Here is a 16,510-nt window from a genome sequence, read left to right as displayed (position 1 = left end):
ACTGACAGGAAGCCATTCCTGGGGAAAGGAACTATATATGAGAGACTCAAAGAAACACTTCCTAAAAGAAGATGATATGGATGCCGTTGTGCTGTATCTGAAATTCTGGATGCTAACATAAAGATACATAAAATGAAGGTAAACATAAACTGGGAAATCAGTTAAAAGTTCTAATGAGCAGATTTGTGTTCTGCCCTTCCTCCAAGCATCTCCGGGTGGCATACACAGTTTCCTTCTACTCCATGACATTCTCACACAACACCCCTCCAATTTGTTTAGGCCTGGAGAGAGTGGTTAGCCAAAGGTTACCAAGTCTGTTTCATAAATTAAGTCATGAAACCCAGTCCCTCAGTCCCAGACTGACAAGCCTAATTCAACTTTCTAACCCTTGTACTGTATTACACTAAGCTGCAGTGTAGTGTTAAAATATACTTGAAGGATCTTTCTGCACACACCAATCAGCTTTGTTGTCATGCCTCATTCCTCCCCTCAGTTTGACCCAGACAGATGGGGCCATAGTCCAAGGCCAGAGGGTGTCATATAAGAACCGACTCTTCTTCTTCTTCATAGTAAAAAGGATTCTTGCTGAGAAGTAAATGGTGTCATAGACTCTGACAGAAGTCTTAAGAATGACTTACCAGGACCCGGATCATCCTGATTTCCACTCGTGTATCACCACACTGTATGGGATAAAATTTTGGGTGGGTGGAGATGTACAGAATTTAATCCGAGAAATGCTTTTGAAAGGTCAGTGGTTGCACTGGGGTCACATCAAGAGTCACAGGAATGATGGTACAGAAAGCCCTGTGGCCAAAGAGTTGACATGAGGATAAAACAGAGCAGAGAAGAATGATGTAAACCACTCTGGCCCATCATTGGGGAGAAAGGCAGGATATAAATAAAGTAAATAAGATAATTAATTAAAAAAAGATGCTGTAGGAAAGGTGTCCCTTTCCATTTCAGGGACTAAGACTATTTGTTGACAACACTGAGATCCTCCAGAGGTTGTTGTTGTTGTTGTTGATGTTTTAAAGATAAGCTTTCACTCTGTTAAGAACAGGCAAGAGAGCAGTTGTTTTCTCTTGTCATTTTATTGGCCACGGGACCAGTGTTCACAAACATTATTTAAGTAGCCATTGAGACTCGGTTTTTTCTCATGGATAAATCCTGAGTGGAGCAACTGGGGACCTGCTTTCTTGGAAGAAACAGCCACTCTTCACCAAAGTTACTTTTAAAAGGAAACTCCTTTCTGCCCAGGCTGAGGCCTTCACCAGATAATGATAACAATTCTGTGTAATGTGAATTAACTGTAAGTGGGGATTGACATGATCCACGAAAGGAAGATTTCCACACATACAAAACTATCATACAATTTTGTTTCTATAACACGGAGGATTATAAAAATGCTCAACTAAAAAGAGGGAATAGGATTAATAACTAAAGTAGGGTTCCACATTTTTGAGATTTTTAATGTAATAAGCAGCCCTATCTGAAGATGTCAACACCAGCACACTGTCAGTGCTGTTGCAGTGCTGCTGGGTAATGTACTACGTCCACTCTGCAGAAGAGTTAAAAGTCAATAAAACTCTTCATGCCACAAGATGCAGTTGCACTGAAATCCACAACAACGACACCACAGTCATGGCACAGTGTATCCAGGATAACCTTGTAACTGGCAGAGATGAAAGTAGTAAACCTGCCCATGCTGATATATCAGACTGAACCCCATACTATAGCAGCCCACTCCTGCAAGAAAGAGCAAAGGGAAAACTGTATCCATAATGGTGAAGAAGGTGGTGGCACCGAGAACAATAATTTCCCATGGAGCTCCATGGATGTGGTTCTGACTGCCTCCTAGCAACCATGTTCCTTATGGCCAATTGCAACTCAGAGCTCTTCCATTTAGCTTTTCATTAGTCACTTCTGTTTATACAGACTGCCTTTTAATTTTATTTTTATTAATTTATATCTGTTTCCTCTTGTTAGCCACTTCGAGACTGGTTGGCAGCAAGAGAATGACGTATAAATTTAATAATCAAGTTCATACAAATCAATGAGTAAGACAATATGAGAGCATATCCTGCCACTATCATAATAGGAAAATGAGCTTTGTTACAATTTTCTGCTGTTTAACTGTGAATGGATCAATTCAGCTTTATCTCTGACTTTCATTCACTCTCTTGCTTATAGTGCTGCTTTATTCTACAACATATTCCCAAAGTTCATCATTTGCTCTACAAAAATAGTAGTGGGTTACTTTAGTATTAGTGTACTGCTACTATAGTCTGTAATTTGTATATTGGCCAAGGAAGAGGAGGAGGAGGGGATCAGTTAGTAACAGCTTGAGTAAACTGTACTGCAAACAAAGATAAAACCAAGGCCCCCAAATTCTGAAGGTAAAACATTCCACCAATCTGGTCCAGCAAACAAAGATGAAACTTTGGTTTAAAACATCAAAAAAGCCACATAGAACAAAGACTGGGGTGGGATGGGGGTCAGAACAACTTGGTCAAATCACTGGTCCATTTAACTCAGCAATGAATGTCCACCGTGGGTGTCATTGGCATCCAGGTTCTCAGGTAGAGAAAGCCATTCTCAGCCCTTGTTGCCTGAGATACCGGGGGCTGAACTTTGGGCATCTGGGAGGAGATCAATATAGATATAATGTAAGCAGTTTCAGCACAAAACGAGTGCTGAAAAAAAAGGAACCAACAAAGAGAAAATAATAACAGAGAGTGATGAGAAGACATAAAACACAGGCAGTGAAGTTTAAAGCCAGGAAGGAGGTTGTAAATATGAGACTGACAAAGGCACTGTGTATTACAGTGACCAAGTATAGAAAATATAAAGGAGTCAATACATGTTTGTAACTACATAATATAGAGTAAATAATTTTTAAAGAAGATATTAGGAATCCAAATCCAGTAAAACTGACTTACACATTACAGAATACACAGGTTGGGCATGGACACCACAATCACATTGTGAGTCGCAAGTTCCCATGTGAACTGCCTGTGCATGAAGACGGGTTTCAGCCTTTCCCCCATGCCATTTTCCTGAAACTGTAAGGGTCCCACAAGGTGCACTGTTGGGCCCACAGCAAAACCCACATACATAATCAGGAGTTTCCACAACAGGCGAACTAGCCTATCCAAGGACTGCTTTAGGACAGGGAAATGGAATAGGGTTGCCAACTCTGAATTGGGACATTCCTGGAGATTTGGGGCCAAAGGATGGGAAGGGCAGAGTTTGGGGAGGGAGCTCAGCAGGGATGCAGTACGATACAGTCCACCATGCAAAGCAGCTATTTTCTCTAAGGAGACTCACTGTACTTTCCAGGAGAAATCCAATCCCCCAACTTCAGGATTAGGGATGCCAGCCTCCAGGTGGAACGTGGTAGCCCCTGGTTTTACAGCTCATCTGCAGGTGACAAATATCAGTTCCCTTGGAAAACATGGCTGCTTTGGGGGCTGGACTCCATAGCATTATACTCCACTCCATAAATTCCACACCAGGAACTCAAATCAGTACACACAACATATGTGAGAATTGAGGAAAACCTGCAACTCGTGTGTGATTCAACACAGGACATAAATTGGGGATTCTGGGCCCAACCTTGTATCTTCTGTGATCCTTGAACTGACCCTGATATGGGACAGCCTGAAAGAAGGACTTAAAAGCAAGAGAAGTATAACTTTAGGTGGAAAAGAATAAATCAGCGTATTTTGTAGGAACAGAAAAAAGAAGAATCAGGATTGAATGAAGGAAACAAATCAAAATTCAGTTTTAGATTCCTTATAAAACTTAATGTGTGGCTCACTGAAAATAAACTTGAGCAAAAAACAAACAAATCAGCATGCCAAAGGGGCTTCTTTTCAGAGCTCTTTATTGGAAATAAAATTGCATTTAACAAAACTGGCTTTAAGTTGTCCGAGGGGGGGGGGGATATTACATTTGCCTAGAAAATAAACAAATAAATACAATAATATAACAGTAAAACCAAAAATCTAAAATCATCTCCATGTCCCCAAATTTACAGTCAGATGGGGGAGGTGTGTTCAGAGGTTCTGGAACGATCTTCCTCAGTTCCCAGTAAAGCTTAAGGGCAAAGCCATGCAGTGATAAATGTTCCTTCCTCAGAACAGTCAGCTGATAAAACCAGAAGTGATAGTCCAGTTCTCAGAGATCTTTTAGGTTGCCCTGGGGAGAACACAGAGGTAATCTGGGTTAGGCTTTTGGGACAGAGGGATGGGTAGGATAGAGGCAGCCCCCTCGCCCCATGGCCTTGCCCATCCAGTTTGGCCTTTGGGAGATGTAGACAAGGGGGCAGGAAAAAAGCAGCCCTCCTGAGGACTTCCCTTCCCGGCCCAGCCTTTGAGAAACGTAGAGTAAGGCAGCAGGGCCCCGTCCCCCCAGCCTTTCTGGCCCAGCCTTTGGAAGATGTAGGTGGGTGGAAAGGTGGCAGCACACCCTTCCATGGCCTGCCCAGTTGGCTTTTGGAATATATGGTGACCTATATAGACACTGTTGTATGGGGATGGGGCCAGGAGGGCTAGTGCCCCTCCAAAGCAGCTGTTTTTCTTCAGGAGAACTAATGCCTGCCTGCCTTCCCTCCCTCTTCTTTCTTTCTTTCTTTCTTTCTTTCTTTCTTTCTTTCTTTCTTTCTTTCTTTCTTTCTTTCTTTCTTTCTTTCTTTCTTTCTTTCTTTCTTTCTTTCTTTCTTTCTTTCTTTCTTCCTTCCTTCCTTCCTTCCTTCCTTCCTTCCTTCCTTCCTTCCTTCCTTCCTTCCTTCCTTCCTTCCTGAAGGTTTCCAGTCCGCTACCTGGAATTTGGCAAGCCAGCTGGCTGCATATGGAGGTGGAGTCAGGAATCAAGCCCAGCTCTTGAGATTAGAGTCTGCTACTCTTTAACCACTTCACCACACTGGATCTCAAGACTGAGTGGGGAGCAGGAGGAGGCGGGCCAGAACCCAGGAAGGTCACAGTGCAGGTGTATGTGCTAGCACTCATTGTATTCTTGGCTGTGACAGGCTTTGCCCCTAGTCAAGCTATAATGGAGGAGTCCATCCTCCAAAGCAGCCTTTTGTCCAGGGAACCGATCTCTGATATCTGGGGATGAGTTATAATTCCAAGAGAGCATCACCTTCCATGTGGAGATTAACAAGCATTGTTGGGACCCAGTTTGGATCAGTCTTGTTACATGCAGGGACAGAAGATTTCAGCTTTTGCCCTGGTGCTGTATTGTCAACAGGAAATAGGCCTTGGCAGAGGGGGATTATTTCCCACAAAGGGGAGTGCCCAGTTTGGGAAAATGCCACAGGCCAACGGCTGAAACCTTCTTTAGCACAATCACTGTTGCCCAATGAACAACATATGAATTCTTCATGGAAACATGGAAACTTTTCAAAATGACAGACTGCTGTAGAATAATTTTACAAAGTATGGAAATATTCTCAGTGAACTTTTCCTAATAAAAATTTCATACATGCTTGTAGTTATGTTGTAGTTAGTACACTAAACACATCCCATCCCTATAATGCTACTGCTAAAACTAGGGAAAGCCATGCTCCTTTTCTTAGTAGAAAAGCTTTAAATTTCAGTGAAAGACTCACCTCACATGTTGATAGGATGAACAGAGATTTGAGTTTGACTTTCTAAACTTAAGATCCAGACATTACTACATCACCGCAGTTCCCGTGCTGGCACACCACCTGTCTAGGCCCGGCATATTATATGCATGACATGCAGCCACAAGGGGGGAAAAATCTTGAAAAGCAGCAGAGATTCAAGACATTCAAAATCTGTGTATTTTCATTTCAGAAGAGACTAATGATAAACCCAGGATTGCCAACCTCCAAGTGAGGCCTAGACATCTCTTGGATTTACAACTTTCCACAGTTCAGTTTCCCTGGAGAAAATGGCTACTTTGAATAGTAGTAGAAGAAGAGTTGGATCTTATTTGGTGCTTTGCTCTACTCAAAGGAGTCTCAAAGTGGCTTACATTCGCCTTCCCTTTCCTCTCCCCACAACAGCACAGGTGAGGATGAGAGAGCCCTGATATTACTGCTTTACTGGGGGAGCGGGGACGCAAACCCAGCTTGCCAGATTAGAAGTCCGTGCTCTAACTACTGCACCAAGCTGGCTAGTATAGACTGTAATGCATTCTGTCCCTCCTCTTCCAAAATCCTATCCTCTCTAGGCTTCGCTCCCAAATCTCTAGAAATTAGACCGTTGTTCTACATACGTGAATTCTAGAAACAAAAATCTGAATCATTGAGTCACTCTGACAGAGTTTACATCAGCTCACAGTTGGGTATCCCTCCCCCACTAAAATTTCTCTTCCATCTTGATCACTCACATTTTCTGAATGCAACATCTTTTCTGCCCTAAAATGAAAAATAGGAACTGGGCTACTGTTTTCACAGATGTCAGCGAGTGCAGTTATATAATTAATTTCAACAGCTTTCTAAACTATGTGCAATTAGCACCTATCTTTTTACTAGCACTTATTTTTCTTCCAAAAGAAATCTGTTTCTACACCTCTCATCAACTTTTTGTTTTGTTTTTTTCCTTAGAGAATTCTAGTGCTGATTCTTCATTTCCTTTGGGATATCTTCTCCCTGAGAAATTTATTTCCAGTTCTCCCTCCAACCCCCTTCTAAGATCAGAACAGCCCACTTATATTTTTCAGTCGTAATGAACAACCATCCCCTCATTAATAAATTATTCTTGGCTAACACAAAGGAATATATTATGTCACCTTCTCCTGCAGCTCCTATGCTTCTAATGAGACAGCGGACAGGGTGAGATATAATATTCCTTGATTTCATTACTTGACAATCAGTTGTCATTTGTATGTGAGAGAAACTTTATATATTTATGGAGATATTTATACCACACTTTTCTCTCCAATGGGACATCATTCTCCTCTATTTCATTTTGCCCTAATAAAAGCCATGTACAGAAGGTAGCCAAACGGCCTAATTAGTTTTCTTTTGCCCAGCCCCATTGAATCACATGGAGAGAAGAACCTTTCTTATATTTTTACTGCAGAAGAAATATAGATGCAGAGGAGTTCCCAAATCTGCACAGAGAACATTAGGATTACATAGTGTTCTTGATTGGGAAAGATGATGCCCTTGCAGGATGAGCCAATAGCCTGGGGTCTCTACCTCCCCGGAACACCCTACGGCCCTTACGCCAGCCTTCCAGGAACTGCTGACAGGGATCCGGGTCTTTCCTGGCATTGGTCCCAGCCCCCAAAGTTTACATATTTTAATGGCTTGCTCATGCCTTCTGGCCTCGGCACACAAGATAAGACCAGCTTGATGCTGCTCAAAACAATCCCTCCTCCAACTCATGGGAAGTTACATTTTGGAGAGGAACATACTTGATAAGAAACAACAGTCAAAAACAGTCAAACCAAGATGCAGAACTATAGTCAATTTCTAATAACTGTATGATTAATCAGAAGGTTGTAACCTTTTTTTTTTACACCATGCAATCAGTTGGGCAAAGAGACCGCATGACTGGCCCAGGATCACCCAGTGAGCTTCCTTGCTAAAATGGTGGGGAAAACAACATAAAAAGTATGTATCTTCACTGGGCGCAAAAGCAGGGCATAAATATTAACTTCCCTTATTGAAGATGCAGCACTTGCCTCACGGGCAGGGCAGAATCAGCTGGGCTTGCATGGGTGAATGTCTTTCTTCAGCTCATCAGACGTTATCATCTCCTATTCTAAAAATGAACTGCAAATGAAATAGAACCTAAAGTTTCTCCACTAGGTGGCTAGGTATTCCACCAAGTGATAACGAATTACCACATAAGAAAGGGAAAGAGTTACAAAAGCTAAATCCTCTCCCCTTGAAAAAAGATGAATCCAGGCAGCTGACAGGAGTACCTCAGAGAACAGCAGATCCTACTTGGAACTTGGTTTGATAAAGAATTAAAGGGAAATTAATCAAGTAAGGCCAATGCATACAAACCTCAAAGAACAGCGTTTTCTTAGGGTTATTTAGTCAGCAACAAGTTATTGTGTTAGTGATCTATTTAATATTTGCCGTAGTAGTGCTGTGTGAATACCTCTACTACCTCTACTGATCCTGCAGGGTCAAGTAACATTTTCCCCTCACTTGTGGGCTCAAGGGAGGGGCAGGGGGGTAAGGCTCCTAGGTCCCAATGGACCATTCTGTTCTCAGCAAAAGCAGTAGACTTATAGCAATTTCGTTTTACAGAGAGCAAACAGAGCTGCTCAGTTGCTGGGCATGGCACATTTTTCTTGCCTAGAAGTGGGTTAACTAAAAAACACCCCACCCAATAAGACTAAATCATCTCACTGGAATACCAGAGTGGGAATCAGACCATCCAGACCAACTGATTACACAATGTCTTGCAGTGTTCCCAGGAAGAATGAATCTTGTTGGCTTGAAGCAGCAGGATTCACTTAGCAGCTAGCAAGACCTAAAGGAAATTGATGTTAGAAGATTTGGTATCTTGTTTTCAGATTTCTTGGTATCTAGCTAATGTCAATATGATCAGCACCAAGAAGATGCATCTAAGCCATATGATTTCTTTCTGAGCACAGAACTCTCACATGTGAAAGGCATCTGGTGCCAGGCAACAATATGCTTGGAATTCATCAATTCTGAACTTACTTGCTGTATCCAGAGAGGGGTGCACAGCCTTATTGTGTGAGCGATAAATATATGTATTACTTGACACCTGTTTTCACTGAATCAGAATCACACAGCTGGAAGAGATCACAAAGGACCATTCAGTTCAGGCCCACACCTTCTCAGGGACTCTACTGCACAGAAATGTTTTAAATATTTTGTGTATGGTCTATTCTTGCACCAGGAGGAATCAAGATATTAAACCGAGGCTAAACTTATTTTAAAAGCTCTAAATGATTGGCAGCTGTATAGGACTATCTGCCTAGTTGCTAAAGATGACAATTAATTTAAAAAAAAGATTGTGGATATCAAAAGCCTTATTTTTATATATCTGACTCCTGCATGGAATTTTTAAAAACAATAACAGAGCCAGGAAGATCAATTGCTGGTACTTGATATAATACACACTTTGAGTCTGGGATAGGGTTTAAAAGAATACAGGGCATTTAGGAAGGTATTGAGGTTTATAAATCTATCTCAAGTATTCAGCACCAAGGTTACTAAGAAAGTGATGTGATCTGGTTCAACCAGATGATATTTGGAATGCATTTCCTATTTAGGTGAGAAACGTATCTCCTGACATTTCTGATGGCTGCTCTGATGAGCAGACTCATAATGCAGTTCCAACATATTCCATTAGGCAGGTATCTTGTTGCCTCCTCAGTTGCCAAATACATTCAACGTCTTTTGTTAACTGTCCTTGGAGGAGTGCAAAGAGGTATTTAGTGGAGCATGGGGTAAAATTTAACAAGGAAACGGACACTTACCTTCATATATCCAGCCAAATGAAAGGTTTATCAGGTAACTCCTCGCTTCCCAGTAGTAAGGAAGAATTTTGAAACCTCAGAACAGCAAATGTAATAGCCAATAAAACAGATACTGAATTCAGAATTGTCAGCAAGAGGAGGAAAAAATAAATAGTTTCCACAGTAGCCTTCATATGCTACGACAGAAGAATAGTAAAGGTATATAACTGTTTCTAGCAGGGGTAAATTATATTCCCAGTTTCTACAGAAGTCTGTGAGAAATCCATCCCAAAATATAGGGAAGTTTAAGCAGTTGTTTTAGAACAGTAAATGAAAGTATATATAAAGGTAAAGGTAAAGGTATCCCCTGTGCAAGCACCGAGTCATGTCTGACCCTTGGGGTGACGCCCTCTAGCGTTTTCATGGCAGACTCAATACGGGGTGGTTTGCCAGTGCCTTCCCCAGTCATTACCGTTTACCCCCCAGCAAGCAAGCTGGGTACTTATTTTACCGACCTCGGAAGGATGGAAGGCTGAGTCAACCTTGAGCCGGCTGCTGGGATTGAACTCCCAGCCTTATGGGCAAAGCTTTCAGACGGCTGCCTTACCACTCTGCGCCACAAGAGGCTCATGAAAGTATATATAAGTGCCAGCAAATTCTAGTGTAGAGCTGATAAATTAATGTTGGGATGAGACCCTGATCATGGAACTATTCCTAAGAGGCTATTACTTTAGAAGTTCTGTCTCCACAAATTGCAACTGCTCTGTAAAATTTGGTGATATGAAGAAGAGATGAAGGTACAAAAAAGAGAAAGATTTATCTATTGATGGCATTTTTCAACACCACCAAGCCATAGTACAACCTAGCAATATTCTGCAATGGAAATGGAATGTGTTGTGTTTCTGAAGATAAGGCAATTTTAAAAAATGCATGTCACCTATTGGAGAGTCTAGTTAAATTAATGGCCATCTCAGTTCCTAAGAAGATGTGGCATATACCTACCCAGCATGGTTCTCAGGCACAGCATGACTCTCAACTGCTGAAGGAGTTCCTTCAAGTAAGCTGTGGCTGTTTTGTTCTAATGGAAAAATCACTCTAGCAACAAGGGCAATGAGCAATGTAATGCAGGCATGGTGCAAAGGAAACTAATTTCTAGAACAGGCCAGTGATCATCACACAAACCCCAAGTGCCTGAAAAGTGGCTACGGATCACAAGAGGAAAGCACTCACACATTTTCAAAGGACAGGGACTTTTAATTAACTAATAAGAGAACCACTGGTATGTTCATGAAGAGCTATGCGAATAGTGCAGGTTCTTTGATGACTTTAAGATTTAAAAAAAACATATGAGACGTAATTTACATCTGATTGAAGCAGTAATCCAGGTAACAGGAACAGATAGTCAAGAAAATGCCTAATCTGGGATGCATTACTGCTATTGGACTGTCAAATGAAGGATGAAAACAGATAAAATGTTTTTTGTCCTAGAGTGTTAAAACCAGAATCTGCTAGCATCAATATATGTAATATACATACATTACAATATATGTAATGATCCCATCTGTGGATACTTAAATCCAGAGATTGGGACTATGGACAGACAAGACAGGTTTTTCAACAAATCTTTTCTTGTTCCAGATTTGGAGAAAAATTTGGAGCCAGATTGGTGTACTGATTAAGAGCAGCAGCTTCTAATCTGGCAAACAGAGTTTAATTCCCAACTCCTCACATGCAGCCAGCTGGGTGACTTTGGGCTTGTCACAGCACTGATAAAGCTGTTCTGACCAGGCAGTAATATCAAGGCTCTCTCAGCCTCACCTACATCACAGGGTGTGTGTTGTGGGGAGAAGAAGGGAAGGTGATTGTAAGCTGCTTTGAGACTCTTGGGTAGTGAAAAGTGGGGTATAAAAACCAACTCCTCTTCTTCTGAAATCTAAAAATGAAGTATCCTCTACAATTCCTTGCAGGCTACCCACTATTTAATTGGATCTGGCCTGGCCAGCACCACACAACTGGGCTCATCTCAGTCAACACTAGGCCACTGTGCTTGGCCTGGCCCAGTGACTTGCTGCTGCCCTGAGCAAAAGTAGAAGTGTATGCTGCCTACAATACACAGGAAAGGCAGTGGCGGGAAGTGAGGGGGGAGGAAAAGGCCTGAAGAATAGAAAAAGTAAGTACATAACATTATCTCCAAATAAAATTAAAGATGTTACTGGAACTGTCATTATGTTGTCAGGAGAATCACTTGAAATATTAGGAGATGCAAATAACTGATACTTTCCTGGTAGTCTTGTGATTAAAAACTCAGGCCCATTCCGCACAATTATCAATGTGGCAGATTGCTTGCAGAAAGAAATAACGGAATTTAAAATAGTGGAATTCGGCGTAACGCATACCTGCCTTTCTAGTGGAATCCAGTAGCGTTTCAATCGTTTCCCACAGGTTTCCGGTCTTGCCAAAAATCTCTGGAAAGGAAGCGATTTTTTCCTTGCTTTGTCCCACCCCTGGCCGTCAATCAAACGAACAGCCAATGGGTGGGTGTTATCATGCTCCGGAGAAGCCCCTTTCCCTTTAAGCACAGTTTTTTTTTAAAAAAGAAAAACAAACGTTGCAATGAATATGCCTTGATTCCTTGCTTCCTCCTAACGTAGAGACCCATCTAGCTGGCAGCTGGTGTGTGAGCTGCCGATTCATCATTGCCACATTCCCCCAAGTGAAAAAAAAATCCCCCCCCCCAGTGCACGGGCATGATTTTCAGCGAAAATAAAGGGAACTTGCAAACGGGGCTGTGTTGTGCTTGGTGACTTGAGGGGACCTTTAAAGCAGCTCTGTGGAGGGACTGCAGCTGGAGAAGCCTCGCTGTGTGAAAGAAGGCTTGCCGGCTCGTTGCTCTCCGCTCGCTCCGAGAAAAAAAATGGTGATCGCTTCGCCGGAAGTTCAGAGGAGAGAGCCAGGGGGAGGGACTTTGCTGAAACTGCAACAATGTTAACGCACAGGTCTTTTTTGCTAGTGTTGCAGATTGCTTGCAAGAGTGTAGCGCTTTTCGGAGGGTGAATACACTTTTCTGGATTCCCCTTTAAGCGCTACAACGAATCGCTTTTTGCGGATCAGTTTCAGGACTGTGGCAGATTGTGTGCGACGTCGTGCATAACTGCAAATTAGTAGCGTTTACAATTTGCCACACTCCTGCTAATTTAACTTGTGCAGAATGAGCCTCATTGTATCCCTGTAGCTACAGTGTTTGGCTGTAGAATTACTATACCTCTTTAAAATGTGAGCTATCCTGGTATTAAAGTATACAAAAGGTGTACAAATATGTAACGGGGAATTATAGTGTACCAGCTACAAGTTATCTCAATTCCAATACCAGAAAGATGTTTATCCTTTACCAAGAATGGAAAAGGCCTTACCCTTGCTTGATGGATTCAAGTAGTTCACTGTCCTTGATTCTGAAGTGCAGAGGTTGCCAGACTGAAATAGAGAAGTCCTAAAACAGCTTTTACTACCCCAGTGGGTAATTGGAAGTTCTGCATGTCAGAATGATTGACAGATATTCTGGAAGACTTCCAAATTATGCTAGAACATGTTGTGAAGGACATCTCTTTCACAGATGCCATGGCATTTTTGGATGACAGTATTTTACAGAAATTCACAAAGATCATAAAAAAGGATAAAGGGTTCTCTAATGTTTACTAAAAACAGAATAAATATGACAATCTTAAATGCAAGATCCTTTTAAATAGCTGTAAAATATTTGTGCCATGTCTTTTCATTAGTATATGACTTGATTTTGACCAGCTGCCAGCTTTGAAGATGAGGCTAAATCAAAGGACTATGAAAAGACAACATCCATGGGATTTGCAAGATGCCAATAATTTGTAGAAAGGTACTCAACTATTACTACATCTTTGAAATAACATTTTGTGGGAAAACAACAAAAAGAGGGGAACTGATACCATGGCCATCGAATTAGCTTTTAAGAACAAGGATAACAATATGTTATGATTGTTGAAAAGCATTTGAAAACAAACAAAAATTGTTGTTCCTTATTCCTTGTGCTGTAGGTAAACTGGCTTTGTCTGTGGTACTTTTGCTGGGTAGCACGCTGCTCTAGAAGATGTATTGATTCCTTGTCCCTGCAGCTAACTTCCTTGAGGTCTCTTCCCCCTTTTTCTTTACATGTTATAACCCTTCCCCCCTACCTACAATAACATATTATTTGTTCCCATCAATACATTGTTTTTAACATTGTTTTATTATCTTAATAAGAGCCTCTTGTGGCGCAGAGTGGTAAGGCAGCAGACATGCAGTCTGAAAGCTTTGCCCATGAGGCTGGGAGTTCAATCCCAGCAGCCGGCTCAAGGTTGACTCAGCCTTCCATCCTTCCGAGTTCGGTAAAATGAGTACCCAGCTTGCTGGGGGGTAAACGGTCATGACTGGGGAAGGCACTGGCAAACCACCCCGTATTGAGTCTGCCATGAAAACGCTGGAGGGCATCACCCCAAGGGTCAGATGTGACTCGGTGCTTGCACAGGGGATACCTTTACCTTTATCTATTATCTTAATATTTTTATGTAGCAATACTTTTGTATTTTTACTACACATGTCGATTAATTTTTATCATTTTATTTATTTGTTTGTTTGTTTGTTATATTTATATACCGCCCTCCCCGGTATCAATCCACATTGATTGCAGTTTGTATTGATGCATTATTTATATGGGTCAATTGACCGAATAAACATACTGTCTGACTGACTGCTTGGTAGCACTTGCTTCCAAAAGAATTCAGCACCTGTGGCATCTAGCCAATGCAAGAAACTTACGGTGACTGAGAGCTAGTTTACCATCTTAGCCTAAAAAGCAAACATAAATGTAATAGATGGAAGAAGCAACAATATATTATTCAAGAACTCCAGGATAAATGTTCGGTCTTTGGTGCCCTGGCCTGCCCAAAATCCAGAGGCATCGCTGCAGTGCCTTCAGCCCAGTCACAAGTAAACATGACTGCTCTACAAGTGAAGTCTGCAAGCCAATATCAGGACAGAAAAATCCATCGAAAGCAGGCAGCTGGATATAAAAGCAGTCAAACACCTAGAGGTGATATGGAGTAGTATAGTATAACCCAACCTCATCAGATCCTTGAAGCTAGAAAGGCATGGTATTTTGATGAGTGACCACCAAGTAAGACTTTGCCAAGGAAGGAAATAGAAAGCCACCTCTGCTTTAACACCTTAAAACCATGTGGGGTCAGCTGCAGCTTGATGGTACTTTACACACACAGACACACGGAGAGCAGAAGTAGAAGAGTGTTTCACCTTCGGAGGCCACCCCAACTGCTAACTGTTCCATAACTATGAATCCAGAGGATAATGATGAACAGGAATACACACTACATTGTGACTTACTGAGGCTATCAATTTTATTTTTGTACAGAAAAGAACAATTCAGAATAGGACAATTACTCTGTGGGTGACTTGCTTGACTTGTTTAATGAAAACTTTCCCATGATACCAGAACCTGAAAGACTGTCAAGGCTGAATCCTGAAACATTAACGTTTGACAAAGAACCTTCTATATTCTATATATACTATATTCTGGTGCAGTTATTCCAGTTTAATCCTACTGATTTCAATTAATTTGTTATTGTTATTGTTATTATTAGGTGCAAAGATGTGTCCAGCCCATTGTGACCCCATGGACAATGATCCTCCAGGCCTCCTGTCCTCTATCATTCCCCGAAGTCCATTTAGGTTTTTACCGACTGCTTCAGTGACTCCATCCAGCCACCTCATTCTCTGTCGTCTCCTTCTTCTTTTGCCCCCAATCGCTTCCAACACTAGGCTCTTCTCCAGGGAGTCCTTCAATTAATTTAGACTGGAGTAATTCTACATAGGACTGCATTGTTAGTCTTTCAGATGAAAATTATATATAGAAGCCAAATAAAGAATGTAGATTAATCGAAGTTGATAGCACAATTTCATACCGGCAAGGAAATAAATTGTCTTAATGTTACAATGAAACATCAAATGATTGAGAAAGTAAAGGAACAAAATGTGGTAGCATCTCAGGTGAAAAAATGTTAGGCCAAAATGTCAAACCTAAGGTTTCAAGATTGTGAATTGTACCCCATCATTTCTCTTCTGCTCTTGAATGAGTCTTTACACTGGAAAAAGAGAGTCAGTCAGAATGTCCCCTGGATCCAGTCCAAGGCAGCAAATACTGTATTCACCCTAAAGGCAAGACATTCCCTGCAAAGAACTGTATACAAAAGTTCCTTATTTATATACTAGCAAGAAAGCCCATAGCAACCAGGAATACAATGGGCGCTAGGACCCAGGAAACACTGGTAGGTGCAGAGCTCTCTCTCTCTCTCTCTCTCTCTCTCTCTCTCTCTCTCTCTCTCAGCAGGAGCCATAGGAGGTATTCAGGAGGTAATCAGGGCTCCTTGTAGCAGGGAATCAAGGGTCAAGGGTCGTTCGCGGTTTGTTTCTGTCTCTCTCTTCTTTGCAGCAGGAGCCATAGCAGGTAATTAGGGGTTGTCTGTGGTTTGGCAGGGCTCTCTGTGTCTCTATGTGTCTCTCTCAGATGCCTGAGAGCAAAGTGGCTAGCGTCCAGGGAAGGAGGGCGGAAGTTGGAAGGGAGGGCCAATCCAGGTGCGGCCTTCTTCCCTCGGACAGCCAAGACACTCTCCACCCCCAGGGCTGTTTCACAAATATTAAGAGGAACAATGGATAAGGATATTATTGTAAATCGACCTGAGCCATATAGGAGGGTGCTATAAAAATCTAAATAAAATAAATAAATTTCTACATGAATTGAAGATTACTCCCTCTTATCTTGACAGCATGCATTAAAAGGGCTTCAGTACAGGTAAATATGGACCAAGTGCTCATGTGAATGCTAGTAGGGCAAGTGCAATTCTTTTTTATATTAGACTAGTAAAAGAGCCCATTGCATTCCAAATACAATGGGCCCTAGCAGGGGGGTGGAGAGCGAGGGACTGGCGAGGGCAGGGTGAGGAAAGGTAGCTTACCGGTGAGAGGGCTGTAGCGACGTCGGGCAGCTCCTTCGCGGCGGGCAGCTCCTTGG

Source organism: Paroedura picta, chromosome 6 (genome assembly GCF_049243985.1).
Source record: "Paroedura picta isolate Pp20150507F chromosome 6, Ppicta_v3.0, whole genome shotgun sequence".
Classification (NCBI taxonomy): domain Eukaryota; kingdom Metazoa; phylum Chordata; class Lepidosauria; order Squamata; family Gekkonidae; genus Paroedura; species Paroedura picta.
The sequence above is the reverse complement of the archived record's forward strand: the minus strand, read 5'-3'. Positions refer to the sequence as shown.